This window comes from Leopardus geoffroyi, chromosome B1 (assembly GCF_018350155.1).
Source record: "Leopardus geoffroyi isolate Oge1 chromosome B1, O.geoffroyi_Oge1_pat1.0, whole genome shotgun sequence".
NCBI classification, from domain to species: domain Eukaryota; kingdom Metazoa; phylum Chordata; class Mammalia; order Carnivora; family Felidae; genus Leopardus; species Leopardus geoffroyi.
This window is the reverse complement of record NC_059327.1, coordinates 118114645-118137315: the sequence shown is the minus strand read 5'-3', so window position 1 is coordinate 118137315 and position 22671 is coordinate 118114645.

Genomic DNA, 22671 nt, shown 5'->3' with positions numbered 1-22671 from the left:
AGAAGTCCAAAACTTATCTTTGATGTTAGAAAACAAAACCTTTGAGATAAGCGTGCAAATTAAATGGGATGGGACATCTGTGAACTGGATGATACAAATGTTTACCTCGGTTGGAATGGTAGTCACAGAAATGTATGTTTGTAAAACCTGATTGAATCTTACCCTCAAGATCTATGCATTTCACTGTATATTAATTTTACCTCAAATTATAAAAACCCTGAATGGGGCCATTGTTAATTAGAAAGTCTCTGTCACATAGATAAAATAGATAATGAGTCTATTTCTTCCTAGAGTTTTAAACGTTTCCCTGAATGCAATCAGGCACTTTGGATGAAGCAATTAACTCTTTCTGGTTACTGAGTGCTGGTCAATAAATTGCTGTTGATTTGTTCTTCTCTATCACATGGATGCAGGATTATGCTCGCCCAACAGTTAACAAGACTGTGGCTATTATGAACATAGCAATAAGATATCATTTCACATAGTAACAATCATAACACCTAAGAGTTCACACAGAATCCTGTTTAAATAAATGCAGTTACAATATCAACTTTTTAAAAATAACAAACCACATTAACACCTTCGCCATATCACTCATCTTGCTTTTTCTGATGTATCAAATATGTACACCAGAAACATCACTGTACAAGTGATATTTATAAAATAAATAAAAGGTATCTTGTTTGACAAGAAAATTCTCTACAGCATCTTCACTGAAATGAATCTATACATGATGGTTATCTTGATTAAGATTTCACTTGTTTTTCTCTCCTTACTAGAACACGGAATAGACTATTGACCATTAATTGAATGAAATTAAATCATATTGTAATAAGAGAGAAGTAAATATAAATATAAGAAAGGAAGAGGGAAAGAGAAGAGGCAGGTAGATATTTACCAAAAGTTCTGAAAGTGGTCAATGTTTGCTTTTAAGACATTTTCACTTAGGTCTTCTCAGAATTGCAATAAATGAAGAAATGGTACTCGCTGGTTTGTGAAGAGCTCAGTTAAAGCATTAAAACTGATTACTGTGCCATAAATTGCTGCAATTATTTATCAATACTGTTTTGCCTAATTGAGTTAGCAATAGCTATACATGCAGCGACTTGACAGAGATTCAAGGACTATATTCATACCAACCGACCGGAAACCAAATACTTTTTAGCCTCTACCTGTGTCCATGTTATGTAGCATAAGTCAAGAAGTATCCTTGCTACTCTCCTGTGAAAAATAATCTAATTCTTGCACGTGCTGCTAAACACAATATTAAAAGAATACTTGTTAAAGTGTAATAAGAATCTTTAAAAAAAGAGAAAGAGGCATCAAATACACGTATGGCAGAAAGATTGGGGCGCCTGGGTGGCGCAGTCGGTTAAGCGTCCGACTTCAGCCAGGTCACGATCTCGCGGTGGGTGAGTTCGAGCCCCGCGTCAGGCTCTGGGCTGATGGCTCAGAGCCTGGAGCCTGTTTCCGATTCTGTGTCTCCCACTCTCTCTCTGTCCCTCCCCCGTTCATGCTCTGGCTCTCTCTGTCCCAAAAATAAATAAACGTTAAAAAAAAAAAAAAAAAAAGAAAGATGTAATAGTATTTTTTTGAGAAATAGTTGAAGTCTTAAAAAATGCATATTTAAAACAAATTACAGATCATTAGTGTTTGTTATTACCAAACAAAATTTAAATTATATCTTCAATAAGCAATAGAGTTCAACAAGACAGTAACATTTTTTTTATTTTAAAGAGTTCTGAATTAAAACATAGCAATTTTAATATTTCTTTGAGCTACTTAAAATAGAAATATACCTACACAAAATATACCTTCCCATATCTTTCTCCTTAATTAACTGACTTTATTTTTTAGATCAGTTTTAGTGTGCAGAAAACTTAAGCAGAAAGTACGCAGATTTTGATACAACCTCTCACCCACTCCCCCAAAACAGTTTCCCAGTTATTAACATCTTTTATTAGTGTGATACATCTCTTATTCTTGATGAACTAATGTTGTACGTTATTATTAACTAATGTCCATAGTTTACATTAAGGTTCATTTTTCACGTACTACAGTTCTATCAATTATGACACACACACATCTTATGTATCCACCATTACAGTATCATACATAACAGTTTCACTGACCTAAAAATCCCCTATACTCCACTTATCTCTCTCCTCTTCATCCTTCTACCCTAAGCCCTGGCAGCCACTAAACTTTTCTCTGTCTCTATCGGTTTTCATTTCCAGAATGTTAAGAATCGTATGGCATGTAGCATTTTCAGACTGGCTTCTTTCATTTAGCAACATGCATTTAAATTTCCTCCTTTTTTTTGTAGTTTAGTAGCTCATTTCTTTCTATCACTGAATAATATTCCACTTCATAGATGTCCTACAGTTTACCCACTCACCTATTTAAGGACATATTCTAATTTTTGGCAATTATAAAAAAGCTATTATAACATTCATGCTTAGGTTTTTGTGTGGACATACATTTTCAACTTAACTGGGTGAGTACCAAGGAGTATGATTGCTGGATCATATAGTAAGGCCATCTTCAACTTTATAAAAAGATGCCAGTCTTTCAAAGTGGCTGCACCATTTTGCAATCCTACCAACGATGAATTTAGAGTTCCTTTTGTTCCACATTGTAGCCAGCATTCAGCGTTGTCAGTGTTTTGATTTTAGCCACCCTACTAGGTCTTTAGTGGTATCTCATTGATGTTTTATTTTACATCTCCCTAATGACATAGGATATTGAGCATCTTATCATATATTTGTCCTCTGCATATCTTCTCTGATGAGGTGTCTGTTCAGAACTTTTGCCCAATTATTAGTTCAGTTGATTGATTTCTTATTGTTGATTTCTTAATGTTCTTTGTATATTTTATACACCAATTCTTTATCAGACATGTGTCTTTCAAATATATTCTCCTAATCTGTGGCTTGTCTCTTTATTTTTTCAGTGTCTCCCACAGTTTCACAGAGCAAAGTTTTTAATTTTAATGAAGTCTAACTTGTTAATTTCTTCCTTCATGGATCAAACATTTGACATTGTATCTAAAACTCATTGTTAAACCCAAGGTCACATAGGTTTTCTTTTATAGTTTTATAGTTTTGATTTTTTAGTTTAAGTCTTTGATCCATTTTAAGTTAATTTTTGTACAAGGTATAAGATCAGTGTTTAGATTCATTGTTTTGCATGTTTGTGTCCAGTTGTCCCACAGCCTTTCCTTGAAAAGACTGTCCTTGCTCAGTGGAATTGGCTTTGTCAAAAATCAGTTGACTACATTTGTGTGGGTCTAATTCTTTTTTTTTAATGCTTTATTTTTGAGAGAGAGAGAGAGAGAATGAGAGCAGGGGAGGGGCAGAGAGGGAGATACAGAATCTGAAGCAGGCTCCAAGATCTGAACTGTCAGCACAGATCCCTATGCAGGGCTCAAACCCATGAACCCCGAGATCATGACCTGAGCTGAAGTCAGATGCTTAACTGACTGAGCCACCCAGGCACTCCTGTGTGGGTCTAATTCTGAGCTCTCTTTCCTGTTCCATTGATCTATTCGTCTATTCTTTCACCAATGCCACACTGTTTTAATTGCTATAAATTCATAGTAAGCTTTGAAGTTTAGTCCTGAAGTCTTGTTGGTCCTCTTTGATACTGTGTTGGCTGTTTTGGGTCTTTTGCCTTTCCATATTAACTTCAGAATAGTTTGTCAATATCTACAGAGTAACTTTCTGGGGTTCTGATCAGGCTTGCTTTGGATGTATTGATCAAATTGAAAATAACTGATATCTTAATATGATTGGGTCTTTCTATCCATGAACATAGAATATCTCTGCATTTTTTCTCTGATTCCCTTCATAACAATTCTGTCATTTACCTCAATTGTATCTTATACAAATTTTCTTAGATTTAAACTAAAGTATTTATTTTTATGCTGATGTAAATTGTGTTGTATTTTTCATTTCAAATGGCAATTGTTCATTTCTGGTACATGAAAAAGCAATTGACTTTTATATACTAACGTCGTGTCCTGCAACCTTGCTATTATCACTTATTAATTCCAGGAGTTTCTGTGTTAATTCTTTCAGATTTTCTACATAGACAATCATATAATCTGCAAACAAAGACTGTTCCCCTCTATTCCTTGTTTACTAAGGACTTTTATCATTAATGGCTATTGGATTTTGTCAAATGATTTTTCTGCCTCTATTGTTATGACCATGTGATTTCTTGTTTTTAGCCTGTTGATGTAATTGGTTACATTAATTAATTTTCAGTAGCTAAACTAACCTTGTATACCTTGAATAAATCCCATTTGGTCATTATGTATAATCCTTTTTACAAATTATTTGATTTAATTTGCCAATATCTTGTTGAGGATTTTTGCATCTGTGTTTCATGAGAGCTATTTGTCTGTAGTTTTGTTGGGTTTGTTTGATTGATTGTTTTTGTTGTAATGTTTTTGTCTGGTTTTGGTGTTAGGGTAATGCTGGCCTCATATTATGAGTTAGGAAGTATTCCTTTGCTTCTATCCTTTGAAAGAGATTGTAGAAAATTGCTATAATTTCTTCCTTAAATGTTTGGTAGAATTCACCAGTGAACCCATCTGGGCCTGATACTCTCTGCTTTGGAAGGTTATTAATCATTAAATTTATTTCTTTAATATGTATACAGATATATTTTTTTCTAGTGTGAGTTTCAGCAGATTGTCTTAATTTTGTAAAATTGTCAGTTATTGTTGCTTCAAAAGCTTCTACCCTTTTCTCACTTTCTTCTCCTGCTAACATATGCTAAACTTCTGTAACTATATCACCATTTTTGGATATTCTGTTCCTTTTTTTTTCTGTTTCTTTTTGCTTTTCAGTTTGGGAAATGTCTACTGACATATATTCACGCTCACTAATTCTATATACATGCTTGTTCCTCCAGGTTGTGGGTAGCAGTTTGCCCTGTGACCTTAATTCTCTGGTGGCTCTAAGAAGAGTTGTTAATTTTTAGCTTGCTTTTTTTCTTATTGCAAGGAAAGAATGATTACTTCCAAACTTTTTGTATATTGGACAAGAAATCCGAAGACACTACACATCATTTACTTTTTTTAACTTTTCTGCGGTATATTTGGCAAATAAAATTGTAAGATACATAAGGTACGATGATTCAATAGACAAACACATTGTGAAAGGAATCCCATAATAAAATTAATGAACATATCTATCACCTCACGTGTTTTACCTTTGTGTGTATGTATCAGAGAATACCGAAGCTCTACTCTCCTAGAAAATTTCAATTATATAATACGGTGTTATTAACTACACTGTTGTTGATCCAAAATGAACAAACCTTTTTAAATTTTAAAGAGAAGGAAAAAAAAATCTATTTAAGCCAGATTAGGACAGCTGCTTTGGATACCCAACTTTCACAAAGAAGAGACTGCTCCAGGGAAGGAACATTTAGTGCAGGGTATATATGGTTTTTACATAAAGAATTACAAACCACTGTGGTGAAGGACATTCCAGAAAGTTACAGATTTTATCTGATGATTGTATTACATGAGAAGCTATATGACTTTGAGCTTATGGAAGCAGGGAGGTTTTTTTGTGTTTGTTTGTTTGTTTGTTTGTTTTTCTCCTCTCTATGTTTAGAAGGCTCCTTTTTGGTTATTTTTTTTTTTAACAAAGCCTGTGGCAGATATAGGCCCGCACTTTGAGGTTTTGCAGAATCATTTTGAGTTTGGTAAATATTAAAGCATAGTTTCTCTGGGAGCCCAGGAGCAGGGCCCACAAATGTCACAAGTTGAAAATTTTCTTTATTACTCTACATGTTATATGTTAGATCTTCAGACATTACATTCATCTTAAAATTGGAAGTTTATATCCTTTTACCAACCTCTCCCTATTTCTCCTTCCCCCAGCCCCTGGCACCCAGCATTTTACTTTCTTTTTCTATGAGTCTGACTTTATTTATTTTTTAATTTCTACCTATAAATGATACCATGTAGGATAGTCTATGTCTGGATCATTTCACATAGCATAATGCCCTTCAGATTCATCCATGTCGTTACATAATGGCAGATTTTCCTTCATTTGTAAGGCTGAATAATATACCATGGTGTGTGTGTGTGTGTGTGTGTGTGCGAGTGTGTGTGTGTGTGTGTGTGTGTGTGTGTACATATATGTATGTATATGTATCCATCTATCCATCGATGGACACTTAAGGTGTTTCCATTCCTAAGCTATTGTGAATAATGCTATGTGAACAGGAGAGCATTGGTATCTCTTCGAAATAATGATTTCCTTTCCTTTGGATACGTACTCAGAAGTGGGATTTCTCTATTGTATAGCTGTATTTTTAATATCTTTAGAAACCTCCATACTGTCTCCATAGTGACAGTAGTAGTTTACATTCTCACCAAAAGCGCACAAGCATTCCCCTTTCCCCAGGTCCTCAGCAGCATTTATTTATCTCTTGTCTTTTTGATAAGAATAACCCTAACAAGAGGAAGATGATATCTAATTGTGGTTTTGATTTGTATCTTTTAATAATTAGTGATGTTGAAGATCTTAGCATGTACTTGTTGGTCATTTGTATGTCTTTAAGAACATTCCTAGATCAAAAATAACCTTGATAATTCTACCAAATAGTAATTTTAATTAGACATGTTCTAATGTTTAAGAGCTTTGGCCCTGAGTTCTGGATTTGAAACTCAGTTCTCACGCTATAATAGTTGTGACACATATTGGATTGCTGAGAGAGAAAGAAAGAGGGAGAATTCTTTCTCCCATAAACAGACAGCTTAGACAGCTTATTTCTCTTTCATGTAAAAGTCTGGGTAAGCTGTCCTGGTCTGGCCTTGTGGCCTGATACTGTTTGGCTCTCAGTTTCTTGGTTAATGTTGCTTTGTTCCACTAAGCGCAGAGCTTTCAAACATGTGGCAAGTTCCAGTCTCTTTAAAGATAAGACCCACAAATTATAAAGAACATGCTTTAGCTCAACGCTATTAAAACATGTATTATCATGGCTATAACTAACTGAAAGAGACAATGGGAAATGCAATCCCTTGCTGGATTCAAACCCTGTATCTAACTTAAACTTAAGGATTTTTTATTACTAAAAGGAGAAAGGGGAGAATGGATATTGAGGAACAACTAGCAGTCTTCAAAACACCACTTGTTTATTGTGTGACCATAAGTACAGCATTTAATCTCTAGACTGTTTCCTCATCTGTAGAACAGGAATTCTGATCACACACCACTGAGTTTTACCCAACACTGACTAGGTGTCAGGCAATGGGTTATTATTGCCAAACCATGTTGGTTATTATTATCGATTTGTATTCTTTGAAGAACAGATAATAGGAGCCTCAGTGGAAATTTCCCTCCATATTCCACTACTAATATAAGGTCAAATGTTTTCCCAGGAGATGTTTCAAGATTTCCGAGTTCAAGATTTTGCCACAGGGTACATGGATGATATTTCTATAGCTTTAAAAAGAGAGACTTTATAGTCGATTAAGTGTCTGACTCTTGGTTTCAGCTCAAGTCATGACTCAGACTTGTGACATGGAGTCCCGCGTCAGGCTCTGTGTTGACAGCAAGGTGCCTGCTTGGGATTCTCTCTTTCTCTGCCCCTCCCCTGCTCATGCTCTCTCCCTCTCTCAAAATAAATAAACTTCAAGAATAAAAATAAAAATAAAAATAAAAAAAGAGCCTTTAGCCAAGAATTGTACTTACTAACAATTTAAATTGACACCACTGTTTCTGCCGATTGCTATTAGCTAAAATTCTTTCATTCATATTTTTAAAAATGAATCTATATGCTCTTCTTTTTTAACCTACAATTTGAAAATAATAGCACTTAGATCTAGCCTCTCTTTCTCACTTGTTTCTAGAAAAATATTTGTGTATAGTCATCAAATAATCCCTATGCCCAAAATTTACACTAATTTAACTCAATATTTAAAAAATTAACATATGACCAAACTATGGAAGATGAAGCTATAATGATATTTACATATTTAAAAATTTTGGGGGCATCTGGGTGGCTCAGTCGGTTGAGCGTCCAATTTCAGCTCAGATCATGATCTCATGGTTTGTGGGTTCAAGCCCCGCAGCAGGCTCTGGGCTGACAGCTCAGAGCCTGGAGCCTGCTTCGGATCCTGTGTCTCCTTCTCTCTCTGACTCTCCCCAGCTTGTGCGCTCGCCCTCTCTCTCTCTCTCACAAAAATAAATAAACATTTAAAAAAACAAAAAATAAAATAAAACTTCAATGTAGCATTGAGATCAGGTAAATCACAATTTCAGAAAGCATATTTAGCCTATAGAAACAGGTTTTCTTTCTTTGGGAAATTATAATCACGCTTAATTACTATATTAATTTTATTATCATATTTAACATTTGGATGGTCCACTAAAAGTATGCCAGATATTGCAAATGCAATTTGAGTAATGACTATTAGAATTATCCCCATACAAGCCTCAAATCACAACAATATCATGTCTTCAGTGACAACGATTCACTTACAAACATTCCCTGCACTCTGACAGGATTCATCATCCTAACTTCAACAACAGTAACAGGTCCATATTAGATGACATCACTGTACATAATATGAGCCATCTTTGTACATTGTCTCGGGCATTTGCGGTTATATCGAGAAGTATATTGAGGTTACGTTGTGAAAAGTAAATCTATTAAATAAACCACAATTGATACACACTTGAATTTGTACTTATAATTTCCAGCCTAATTCAGAAAGCTATTTTTTTTTCCTGGAAAGACTCTTCCTCTCCTTTCTGTCCATCATCCGTTTTCTAGAGACGCCAATGGATGAACTTAAAATAAAACCCAACACAGCAGCTTGTTTTACATCTCAAACTTAGAAAACAAACTATTATGTCAAGTGAGAAACATAAAAGGAAAAATATTATCACTTCTAGGTTATAAATAAGCTAATGTATAACTGTGGCAAATTGTGCACCTTGTTTATTTTAATTTGCTGCAAAATGCCTTATCTAGTACAGCAACCATTCTGCTTACAGTTGAAGAAAACTCCGTACCTGATATTGACCTTTTCAAGAAACCAAGGACAATCTTTTTCACAGATTAAAAGACCATAAAAGTGCTAGTTCTGCCATTGCCAGAAGCACTAACTGAACCTCTAAAGAGAATTGTTTGCCAAAAGGAAAACAAAATGGGTCTAGACAAGTTTCTATAATATGCACCATCCTTAACAAGGGAGCTAGAAAAGAAAGCATATCAAATCAGCTATCAGGTAGGATGAATTAACAAGAATGGCCTGGTGTGTTCTGAGTCAGGCAATGTTGCATTATGGTTTTACCTTAAAAAAAAAATGTCTTATGTGTAGTCAGCAGGACTCTGGCCTTTTAACTTTTCACATGCTTCTCCAGTTAAGCAGCTCTGCTCTACACTCAAATAGCTGTCCACAGCTGCTGCAAATTGATTTATCCCCAGATAATGGCTGCAGTTGATGACCAAAATGTCACTATGAAACTCTGTTGCAATTTAGGGTGTATTTGGCCTAACAGAACCTGATGTTAACCCTATTTTTAAATGTATTCACATCTGCACAAATTCTTAAAGGAATGTTCAGGTTGTATTTAATATTCAACTTATTTTTTTCACCTGAGAGTGGTTGGAGATTTTTTTTTTCCTTGTAGCAAAGCTTATGGCATAGCCCTCAAAGATTGTAGAAGCCACAAGAAGGACACCATGGTGTCTAGAGCTGAAAACATCCAGGTATAGATAATGCCAGCGGTAGATTTTTGCAGAGAACACCAATTCAAATCACATTTGAGATCTAGCAGCATCACAGAGGTCCTCATGGTACCAGTAAAATAGGCTAATCAGAATGAATGTAGACTAAAGCAAAACAAAACAAATTATGCTTTAAACCACCTTTCAACATTGTAAATATATTATAGACCCATGTGTACAAGAGGTGCTTGGTGGTGGAAATCTATGAACAAAATATTATGTTTTTGAACGTATGAACATATGTTATTATTTTCATTATTCATAAGGTGGAATACTTTTGGTTCAGGTTGATCTCACTATATGGGTCTTAAGGAATCTTTACAAAAGCGATTTCTCTTGTATACACAATCATGTGCAAAGTGGAATCAAATTGATTAAAATGTTATCACTCAGACCATTTCAGGTCTCAAGGAACTTGCTCATGAGCTATTCACAGATGACTGATTTGAGCCCGATGAGGACTTTCTAAGTAAGATGTAACCTGTAACTGAAGATATTAATCCAACTTGGTGGGAGGGAAATTCAATATAGACTTCAAAATCTCTCAGTGAGAGTTTTCAATAACATATTTACTACAGTTTCCTGCTTCTGTTTTTAATTATTATACTATTACTAACACTTAAATCCACAAGATTGCCAAGCAATATTTAGTGTAACATGCATTAAAGAAAATTATTATGTCTGATCCATATGTGTAAACCAACATTTTTTTATTTCTAGGTGTCCCTAAATAGTGGTTTCTGGGCACCTCTAAAATATTACTGGCTGACCCAGTTTTATACATAAATTGAATTCAACCACTTTTAAGGCTGAACTAATTTTTATCAGAAAGATTGCTTTTGTCCAGGATCTTCTCTATTTTTTTTCATACATGCATGTTCATAGTCTTCAAAAAATCAGAATTGGGGTATCATCAAAACATTCTACTGCAGAAAAATGGTGGCAATTCTCTAAAAGCTCTGCATTAATTATTTCGAAACTATTTAATGTACACTGTTGCTATATAGAGAATGTCTCAAATATAAGATGAATGACTTACCAGCTGATAAGATCTATGGAAATTCCTAATACCCCTAATAGTAAAAAATAACCACCAGGCTTCAGTCATTTCAGTAAATAAAAAATGTAAAAGGCAGGTGTAAATGAAAGAAATATCTGCAATGATAGATGTAAAGTAGAGAGAAAATTAGGTCACTAAATAGAGACACGTATAATAAATCATTTGATGCCATATGTAAAAGAGTGTTCGGTGTTTACTGAAAAATGATTTTTAAATGGAAAGTTCATATACAAAGCATTAGTTTTAATCTGTGAAAAATAAGTGATTCTGTCATAATTAACACATTTACATGAAGAGCATATCATAAGTCATTCCGTCTGTTCATGACAATATTAACAAATATCCTGTGCATTGAATTACAGACTCTGTATCACAGAGAAAAAAGGCATAGAGAGGTTACAATTCTGAAATAAATGGTCATCTCTACGAATCAGCCACATTTCAAAACATTGACAGTTGGACATAAGAAACTCACACACATGGGGGAAGAAAGGATTTCTATAGATAATCTAGAGGTGTGTTTGTTATTACTCCCAGAGAGCTTGGAGGCCACAAAGAATCAGTTGTGGTTCAATCTGGTAATTGCTTTGTTTGAATTTCAATATATTGAGAAGTAAATCACTGTATGTTTTGTTTTACCAGGAACGTCTTTCTTTACCCTCTGAATTGTAAACTAACATGAACCTCTTAACAATGAGTGATCAACAACACCTTTTACAGAAAGATAATGCATTTAACTTTTAAAGTAATTAATTGATTTTACTCTATAAAGATAATTTCACTTCATTTTGGAAGCCAATTCACTAAAATTAGGAACTTGGTAAAATTTTAATATAGGAATCAAATAAGTAAAAACAACAAAAACAAACAAAAAACAATGGTTTTAATGTTTAACTTGGAATTATATTATTTCTTTCCTTACCCAAGTGATGTTTAATTGAAGTGGAAGGAACTTTGCCTATGAAAAACAATAAAAATCTCTAACTGTGTTTTGTCATACTGTTTTTTCCTCCTCTTGGTTATAAAAGGGCAGGACTAGAAAAATCCCTTGTTTCCTGTTCATTTAACAAACATATTCACCTACAAAATGACTCCATCCCCCCTCTCTCCCATTTGTGTTTCCCAAGACTGCAGAGTTCATGCACATGTGCATCGACACCTGAGAGTGACAGGGGCTGATGTGTGTCTTCTTGTGGACGCGTGCTCATGGTCATGAGGGAATGGATGTGTAATGCTGTGCTGATACCAGCCAAGTAATATAATGTGGTGCCGTTAGGAACATTATTCATAGTTGATGAACACATACCTTTTCTAGTGAAACACATACATTTCAGAAAGAAATGCATAGATCATTTACTGAAGCACATTTATTATAGCAAAATGTGTACCTCAACTAATGAAACACATAGATCATAGAGTAAAATGATTATACTTATATTGAGAAGATTTAACCATTTATGGATGTTTTGGGGACAAAACAGTTTCTGTTAGCAGGCCCAAACTGAATTTACAATTAACAAACTAAACATTTCTGTGCATTCATTTTTTATTATTATTTTATATTTCACCTGCCATTGAAAATAAAGGAATACTATGTGTGTCTTTCGCTCCACGGTTTCTTCGACAATTACTTATTGTACAATTAACAGGACATGTATCTTTTAGCATCCTATAGTGTTGTGTTAACAAGGGCTAAACATGAGTAAATGTGAGAAATTGAAATATGATGTTTAGGGAAGGCAGAGGATATTTCGGGGTGTCAATTTATTGCTCCCCTTCAAATAAAATTTAGCACTTGCATCTTGACACAATTGTATTCCAGGACCAACAGCACATCTTGACACAATCTACCTTTATCTGCGGTAACAAATGCCAAGAAAAGCCAGAAATAGGATGTGAGTCAGTGCCCCTGCCCCTCCAGGGTCAGCAATAAACTATCAATTCCCACTGTATAAATTCAGTTAGCTCTGGCTCTCTATTGCCCTGAGGAATAGAGTGGGTCAAACACTTTGTTTATGACTAAGGAATCCCTCAGTACACCGGGCTTTGACCATAACCCTAACTCACCAGTGCTACGAATGGATGTGAATTCCAGGCCCTTGCTTTAGTGAGAACATAATTCACGTGGATGAACATTGCACTGAAAAACTTTGTGAGATTGATCTGATTTGTATCATTGTTCTATATTGTGTGTGAAAGTCTGTCTTCGCCCGGGCTTCTGTTAAAGCCTGGCAGAATGGCCTCTACCAGCTTCTGACTTTCCTTTAAAAAGCCAACTAAGTTAAAGAATTCTCTTCTCCCATTTTGCTTCTCTTTCATCCTGTTAATACATGCGCGAACAAAGGTACAGAGAAGTAAAGGGGAAAGAAAAAACAAAGTCAAATGTGAAAAATGATCCCCAAGGGAAGGTAAGCAAAGTCTTTATATATGCATAACTTAAAATAAATGTTTTTGTTCTTCGTTATTTAATGCAAGAATCAATCCAAATTTCAATTGCTTATCTACATTTAGAGCAAGCCAATCTTAATTTCATCTCTTTCTTTTTAGGATCTTCTTGAAATTCAAGACAATCTTCATTTTAGAGCAAGTCATTGCCCTTTTGATATTCGTAGCTGACTTTAGAACTGCCATCCGTCCCCAACATTGACTTGAAAACTCAGCTACAGAGATTCACACTACATTTGAAAGTTTTACTTTTGGATATACTTATAGTGCTTTATCATTCAATATTGCATTTGCTGTTTGTTTGTTGTTTAGTCTCCTTCTCTCATAGTGGGCAACCTTGATTCCTTGGGAACAGGAGGTGTAGGAGATAAAATTGGATTAAATGGAATATTCAGCATAACGCACAATGGATTTTTCACGAGTTACTCCACTTTTCCTCAAGTTATAGGAGCTCATTTCATTATTCAGTGAACCCTCCAGTGACCCTGGGATCTCACTATATAATTTATGTTTCCTGATACAATTCAACAGTGTAATCTTATGATTTATGTGCTTCATTTATAATTTGATCATCTCAGTATAATGCATGTTTTTGTACATGATTTATGTACTTTATCCCATAATATATGTGTTTCCCTGTATGATATATGTATTCATCAGCCATGTATTATGGCCTCGGTGGCACATTCCTAGAAAAGAAGGTAGAATACCCCAGCCTGAGGGTAAGTCCCGAGGTTAATTGCAATCAATTCACCTTCCACACAATTACACTTTCATCTGCAGGAGCTTGTGAAGTGAGCATGCTTAACATGGCAGCAGCAGGGAAGCAAATGTGCCGGTTTCTTTTTCCCCCAGATCCAAGAAAAAGCGAATTTCAGCAGCAGATTAGGGAAGGAGAGTTCCTCATTTCAGCTTTCCCTGAAAAAAAAAAAAAAAAACAGATTCAGGCGTTATTAATCACATTTCCATCTCCCCGATGTACCCCATTTCAAGCCATCACAAACGCACTTTTACAGAAAGTCTGGCAACAAATAAACTTTCAGTATGAAGAATCAGTTTTTAAAAATAATTATTATTTAAAAATCATATTGGAACAACTCATAGAAAGTGCTCCACAAGGTGTTCTTTCAAAAGAATTTTCATGAAATTCATTCATTCAACAAACATCACTGAGTTCTAACTCTATCAGGCATTTTCACATTGACCTGTCTGTTCATTTATTCAACAAATACGTATTAAGCACTAGATTTGCTGCAGGCAAGTATAAAACAGGTCAAAAGCCCTGTCTTCATAAAGTTTGCATTCTCTGAGGAAAGGCATTCCACAAACAAAATGAGTAAGCAAAGCAAATAATACAGAAGTTTAGAATATGACATGTGTCGTGCACCAAAGTAAAGCATGCAATAAGAGTTCCTAATTGGGATGGAAATAGTTTTAAAATTAAATAAAGTACTTGATTAAAATATTATCGAGAATGAGACATTTGGACAAACACCGGAAGGAGATGAGGGAAACAGCTGTGTGTGTGTCTCAGGAAACAGTATATGCAAGGAGACCATGAGGCTTCAATGACCTGGTCTGATCGGGAAAGAATAAGGTCCATGTGACCATAAGGGAATGAGCAAGAAGGAAAATGGGGAAGATGTGTTTAGGCAGGTGTCAGTTAACAAAAAAGAACATACAGGACCTTGTAGACCATTGTATGTATTTTGCAGTTTACTCTGGGCAAGTGGGGGGACTGGTAAGGAAAACAGAGGAATAACATGAGCTGATTTCTGTTGTGAAAGGATTGTTCTGGGTGCCATGCCAACATGTCTGTAGGCAAGAAAGGAGGGGGGGGGGGACAAGGGGGAAGTAGTTAGGGGCTATTGCAATAGTCCAGGCTACAGATGATAGAAGAATGGTTTATGGTTATAGAGGTGGAGGAGGAGAAACGTGGTGAGATTCTGGATATATTTTGAAGGTAAGCAGACAGAACTTTCTGGGGGATTAGATAGGGAGTATAAAAAAGTCAACTTATTTACAAGCAAATAAAGGAGAAGATTAAAGCAAATACTTGAGTATCTATGAATATATTTGCTTCACTTGTAAAATAAAAAAATGGATGTGCTACATGGTTATTCACGTGGAAAGTGATATTGCTAACTAGAGAATGACTGATCAAGTCATTTGGGTTCATCTTTCCTTTATACATACTCACACCATCTGAAATCATTTTCATGTTTCTGTTCAATTAGCATCAAATGCTTTACCTGCTCCTAATCTGGATTTACTTTCCAAACACATTGATTTTTTTAATTATTATTTTATGGTTATTTTTATTTTTTATTTTTTAAATGTTTATTTATTATTGAGAAAGAGAGGAGGGGGCAGAGAAAAAGAGAGAGAGAGAGAATCCCAAGTAGGCTCTCAGCATAGGGCCCAACGCAGGACTTGAACTCACAAACCATGAGATCATGACCTGAGCTGAAGTCAAGATTCAGACACTTAACTGTGCCCCTATTTTATGGTTATTTTTAATTCAAGAATACAAGTAAAAAAAATAGAATGTATAAAAATATAAGTTGAGTTATTGTGATTTGTCTGGTAAATTAAAATTACTGAAATAACTCTGCCCATATTTTGTGCTTTTATCAACACATACCTCAAAAATCAATAACTCACAATACGAATAAGGTTATATCCATTCTGCAACCACAGTACAATAATAAAAAGATATATAAAGGGAATTACGTTTTTCTACCTAAAGTAGAAAGACGTTTACTTAAGAAATTAAAAATATTTTCGATATATTTGTATATAAATGCTTCTTAAATAGCAACTGACATTTATTTTTTGACCAAGAAGTGAACCAAAACTAATACCTAATTGACATTTTCTTCTAAGTCAAATTTATTATCAGGCAAATTATAAATTCCACTGATGTCACTATTGATTCCTAAAACCTAAAGATAATATCAAAATCAAACATCTCCTAAGTCTGAAAAAGTTAATTCTATAAATGTTCCAAATCTAGACTCCAAATATGAAATTCTCATCTTCAGAAAAGCTATACTCATCATTTTAGTATCTATGAATAGATTTGAGAAAAGGAAAGGATGAGAAAAATCTTGGCCAATGTTTCACTAAGTTATAAAATTTAACAGAACATGTCTTGACTAAGAAAATCACTTATTAGAAAATAGCCTTTAAAAATCAGGGTCACTAATCACTGCTTTTTGAGGTATCCTTTACAATTATTGGTTCTTTGATTCAAATAAATCAATTTCCATGTTTCTAATGATTAAAACAGATTTCTTAAAATTTGGGGGGTTGTGAATTTTAAAAGTGAAAAGTATGATTAATGGGATTCCAAGAGTATTTCCCAATGTTGAATAAGATATTCAAATCCAATTAAAAGCTGTCCAAAAGATGAGCATCATTTAAAAATAATTATTAAAGTTACATCAATTAGTATGTTACCAGGTAAAAATATATTAAAATACTTATTATTTCTCTATTTATTTCCTTTTATTGCCCAAAATAAAATGTAATTTGAAAGGAGAGTTATATAACTTTTCTGTGTATGTGTGAAACCATTATGACTAAGGTTTTGAAGTGTCCTGGTTTTGCTGAATTTGGGGGTTTAATTTCTGGGGGCCCAGGCCCTACTCTACCTTTCCTACATCACCTGGGGGTGCTTCTGCAACCCCTCTGCTTGTTTACCTGTAAAATAACAAAAAAACATAAAACGGAGTTTATACAGACAGGAAGTAGTTTAATGGGAAATCCCTGTGTTCCTTCACTGAAGAAGATAGTTAATAAATCTAAAAAGAAAGGGTCAAGGCATCCAAGCTTCCATTCAACAAATATAATTTAAGCATTTACTATTAATTACTGTGTTCATTTTTCAAGGGGTCCAAAACCGAATCCCTAGTAATAAATAAGATTTGCATACTAGGGGATTTAGTTATTTTAAGACAGGATGTTAAAAGCTATGACATATGAATGAGGGTGCTGGACAGTATGAAATGAAGGCATTTAGTCAGCTTGATCATGTGGGAGTGAAAAGAAGACTTTCATGACACTTCCTGGAAACAGTGGCACTTGAAAGGAGCTGTAAGGATGTTAAGGGCCAGCTCAGAAGAAAGGAAGTGGGGTGCATTCTAGTAAAGGGAATTAAAGAGGTAAAGGCTCAGAGGTCATTAAAAAGCTAGGGCTTTAAATGCCTAAAGGATTGAACAGTTAGGAATTAACCTGGAAGGGTGGACAGATCAGATTCCAGAGGATTTGGATTTTATCCTGTAGGTCAGAGCTTTCCACCTCTTGTGCCGGGACACATGAGTGAGCTGTGAATAGGTTATACCTGTGATCCTGTCAGCTTCCAGGTGACAGGAGAGACCTGACTTAGCCATAGCCTCAGCATGAGTCACCTCAGACCTTGAACTATTGTGCCCATTTTTCTCACTGTATTCTATAAAAATGATAATTTCCTGTAACAATGTGACATGTAAAAGTTAGGAATCTCGCTGTAATGTTAGGCTTTAAATAGTTCCTGCCAAGAGGCCAATTTGTTTTAATCAGAGAGGTACTCTTCCCTACTAGCAGAGGACTAAATCCCTCCTGTTGCTGGAGAGAACACAGGGGCAGTAGAACACAGAGGCTGGCTGAGGATTCAGTCTGTGCCCAGGCACCCCGGGGGTGCAAGGCCACACAGCCAGCTCTGGGGTAATGAGGGAAGCTGGTGACCAGAATTCTACACAGCACATTGGAAGGAAGCAAAGCCTCCATGGCAGTGCCTCTGATAAGACCTGGGGATTTAATGAGGAACTTAGAACAAATATGTCTGCTGAGAGATAGGAATGAAGGAAATGAGATACCAAAGAACATCCCAGCACAGCTCAGGCTGGTTCACTCAGAAGAGGCCCCATATGATTCAGAGAGCTCAAGAAAAGGAGAATCTAGATAAGCCAGGACAGAAACCCATTTCTCAGATCTCTCGAAGGGTTTCTTCCATTCTTTAGGGGTGAGAAATCATGTATTTATAATGCATTTAATCAATGTGAGTTCACAAATACTTTTATAGTATTTATAAGATGGGGCACCCAGGTGGCTCAGCCGATAAAGGGTTCCACTTCCTCTCAGGTCATGTTCTGTCTGTGGGTTCAGCCCTGCACCAGGCTGTCTGCTGACAGCTCAGAGCCTGGAGCCTGCTTCAGATTCTGTGTATCCCTCTCCCTCTGTCCCTCCCCCACTAGCACTCTGTCTCCCTTTCAAAAATAAATAAAACATTATAGTATTTATAAGGTTCCAAAGCTATTCTAAGTTTTTGTGGTTTTTTTGTTTTATTTACACATCATAACAACCCAGTGAGGTAGGGCCAATAACATCTGCAGTTATCCTGATTTTACAAATGAAGAAGCTAGGATGCAGAGAGGTTAATAAAAAAAAAAAAAAAAAAAAAAAGTTCCAAGATCACACTGCTATGAAGTGTTAAGAGTTGTGATTCTACCCAAGTGTGGTTCCAGATTTTTAACAACTAAGCTCTATTCTCCTAGAATCCAGCGACTACAGTCTGTGACTGTAACATGTTATGTTATAACAGAACATCATGACAACATCATATTTTATAGAATTTGATACACACACATGTTTAGGTGTATAGAATCTATATAGCTTTTGTTTTCCAGTGTTGATTCCATCCTTTTTGCTCCCAACAATGAATTTTCTGCCTAGCAGTAGAGAAACCTTCCTAAAAAAATAATGATAATACTGATGATTCATGACCTTGCGGGAAACCTTTCAGGAGTCTCCCATTGCCCTTAAAATAAAATCCACAGTTGCTGTGGTGGTTTACAAGATAATCTCCGCCATCCCAACCTCCACCTCCAAGGGTCACAACACTCTTCTTATGACTCAAAGCCCTCCAGTTCACTTGTGTTCTTTCTCCTTGGGACTCTGGCGACTGGCTCTTCTTCTCATCCCCATCACTCCTCTAACACCTTTCCTCAGAGACCTATTCCTTGACCACTCTAAGGTAGATCCTCCCCAGACCTTTTGTGATGTCCTCTTGTTTTATTGCCTTCGAACTATTTACCAGTCTCTAAAACTATCTCTTCTTATTTGCTTACTTTTATTATTGTCTCCCATGTCCTGGTAGAATATTAACACAGTGAAGGCAGGCACTTTTCATGCTGTTCACTTCAATTTGAGGCATGTGGATGTCTGAAACAGTGTGACATTACCCAGACAACTGGTGCCCTGTATTTTTTGAATAAATACATAAATGGATTATCCAAGAAAATAGATTAGCTAAAAGCTTCCATTCAGTGGTAAAATTCTGTTTACCTTATGAAGAAAAAGAAAATCACTCTAATGCCTAGCATAAAATAAATGATTTATGAAATTTCCTAATCTTTAGAGAACCAATGTAACATAATTCAAAGAACTTTGAAGTCAAACAGACCTTCTTTGAATCTTGACATCCCTAATTACAAGCTACGAACTTGCGTAAATTATCTGATCCAGTTATGCCATAGTTTCCTCAAATTTAAAATTAGGATGGTCGTAGTATTACCACATAGCACTGTGTGTAGGTTAAATAAAATCACACGTATAAAACTCTCACCATAGAACCTGGTACTTAATACATCTTAACACTTATTACTATTATAAAGAAATTAAAAGCAAAATCCCTGTTTTCACATTGAATCAATGGGTAATAAATGAACACCCAGTACTGAAGATTTATTTCAAAATAAAGATAAATATATACCATAGTAGTTCACTTATTTATTTATTATTTTGGTTAAGATAACAGGATAAAAAAGTGTTTTGCCACACTGTTACTTGACCCCTTCTCTGAAAATGTGGGATGGAAATAAAAACCAATTGCTTAATTTCAAATAATAAGATTTAAAATCTAACCAAATTGTAATTTGGGGGCTCTATGTTAGAATGAGAAGAAAAATAAATTTAATTTTTTACATTCAGTTAGTATTAAATATGTAAAAATTAACCAGTATTTCATTTTGGCAAAAACTATGAAATCCACTTTATTAAAATATCCAACATATTCCTATTTAACATATTTAACACCTAGCAAAAGGCAGTTATAAAAATCCAAAGGGCAGTACACATTGCATGATACTAACAACCCAATTCTATTTGTCAGCTAATGGTAATTGTATGTGTGGCATTGTTTTGATGACATTACAGTTATATAAATAGGGTACAAACTTTGTATCAAGTATTAATTATCCCATCTAAGTAAAGTGACATACTATGATACTATTTAGCTGTTTTAATAATAAAATATACCAAATGGTTATTCTTCAAAAAACTTGAAAATTGTGTTTCTATGGTCCATAAGCCAACAGACTTGGAGGTTGGTTTCTAATTTGTGTTGCCAAATGCTTGTATTCTTTTCCAATTCCATAAACACCTATTTGAGCAGTTGTCCAATTATACATAATAGGGACAGAATTTTGTCTGATAATTTTCACTATTCTTTCCATCAGTTTCAAATCAATTGCAACCCCTTTCCACCCCCCAAAACCAAACCAAATCAAACCAAACATGGCTTAATTTCTCCCCAAACTAAAATCTTAGATGGATTGCAAATTAAGAAGAAAATCTTAGCATATTGAAGGTGAAATATGCATTGATTGATAGTTTTTTTGGATCTTTTTATAATAAATAGATACTGGGAGCCACATAATTTTTCAGTATAAACAACAATAATAACAGTAATTCTTATAAGATTGTACTTAGGAAACTCATCAAAGTAAAGTATCCAGGTCAGATATCAAAGATCTCAATTTGTCTATAATCACAAAGATCTAGCCAGTCTGGTGGCTTTCTCTGTTAGAATATATTATCTGCATTTCTATAATTAAAAGAAGGAAATTTTTAGAGTAAGTTAAGATTTAAAATTTGAAGTAGGAAATGGCTTAGAGTAGACTGTACACTTTCCTGTGGTTATTAGTCTATTTGGGGAAACCCAGGAAAAGAGGAAGAGGCTAGCTGGGTTTCTGTAGCACAAAATTCCAAGGACCATCTAGGAGGCACAGTAGTGAATGGATATAAGAGGTCCCCAGCTATTTTCAACACTTTATACCTAAGAGACCTTATCTTCAACTTATTCCTTGGCTCTGGGATGCATGATCTTGCTCATCACAAGATGAAATCCTACTAAAAGGCAGGTTTCCTGCATGGACACTTTCCTTTCCAACTTAAAATCTCCAAATTACATACAAAATGTTCTGAAGAAAGAAAGAAAGAAAGAAAGAAAGAAAGAAAGAAAGAAAGAAAAAGGAAGAAAGAAAGAAAAAGAAAGAAAGAAAAAGAAAAAGAGAGAAAGAAACCTATATTTGATTTCTTCTAGAAAAGAAGAAAACTGGAGGGGAAAAAATGAAGTAAATTAGTCTGGAAGATACAGTTATTGCCAGCTATGAAGAATTTCAATTATAAAGCCCACTTTGCTCCTTCTGGACTTTCCACACTAGCAGATCTGTGGAGCTTAATAACTCTAAAAGCATCTAGATTTTCTTTCATTGATCAGATTGCCCTCTTTTCCTTTCTAGTTTTGATCTGATAAGAAGGGAATGTTAAAAAAAAAAAAAAAAAAAGTTTTATAGAGGCAGCCCAGAAAAGGAAAAAAAATTTAAAAGGCTCAAGCAAACAAACTGTTAAACTGTAAGCAACGATATACAACACTGCTCTCTTTACACGAGGCTTGGGAGGCATTTTCCTGAACTGTCTGTGAAAGAGCTATGTAAAGCTAGGGGATTGAGGGAGTTGAAGTGAGAAGGCACAAAATTGTAATGCTTCCCAGAGTGGTCGAGCTCAGCTCCATCCCCCAAGGCGCCTCTCCCTCCCCCTTCCCCCATCCTCCTCTAATGAGAACACATTAAGCCTTTCTCAATGCCCTGATGTGCTCTTACACTGCAGAATCCTTGCATTGCAATGCACAATGCAGTCCGAGGATTTCTAACATTATAAAGAGAGAGAAAATGCTTTCTAGACAGCTCATCCAACCCCTCCCTAGCGCTCAGCAGGGATTTAAGTGTGTCTACTTCTACTGAAAGTAAATGCATATTTTTGCCCCCAACTAAAAGGGACTTTTTCCCTGTTTCCTGCTCACAAAGGCATCTGTATATTCTCTCTGCATCTTACTCTTACACTGTGGACACTGTCAGAATTTGGAATTGTAGACCACACACACATAGTTTATGCTCTTGGTTTATAATACCTTCGCATTTTATTTCCTTACACACATTGCCCATGAATTTTAAGCTCTTCGTGGAAATAAAGAAAATATTTAACCCAGCTAGGCAGGCTGGAAGCCCAAATTAATTTTAGGAATAACTCCATTACTTAATTTCTCTTTTGTTTTTATACTCTTAACTATGGTGGGATCAAAT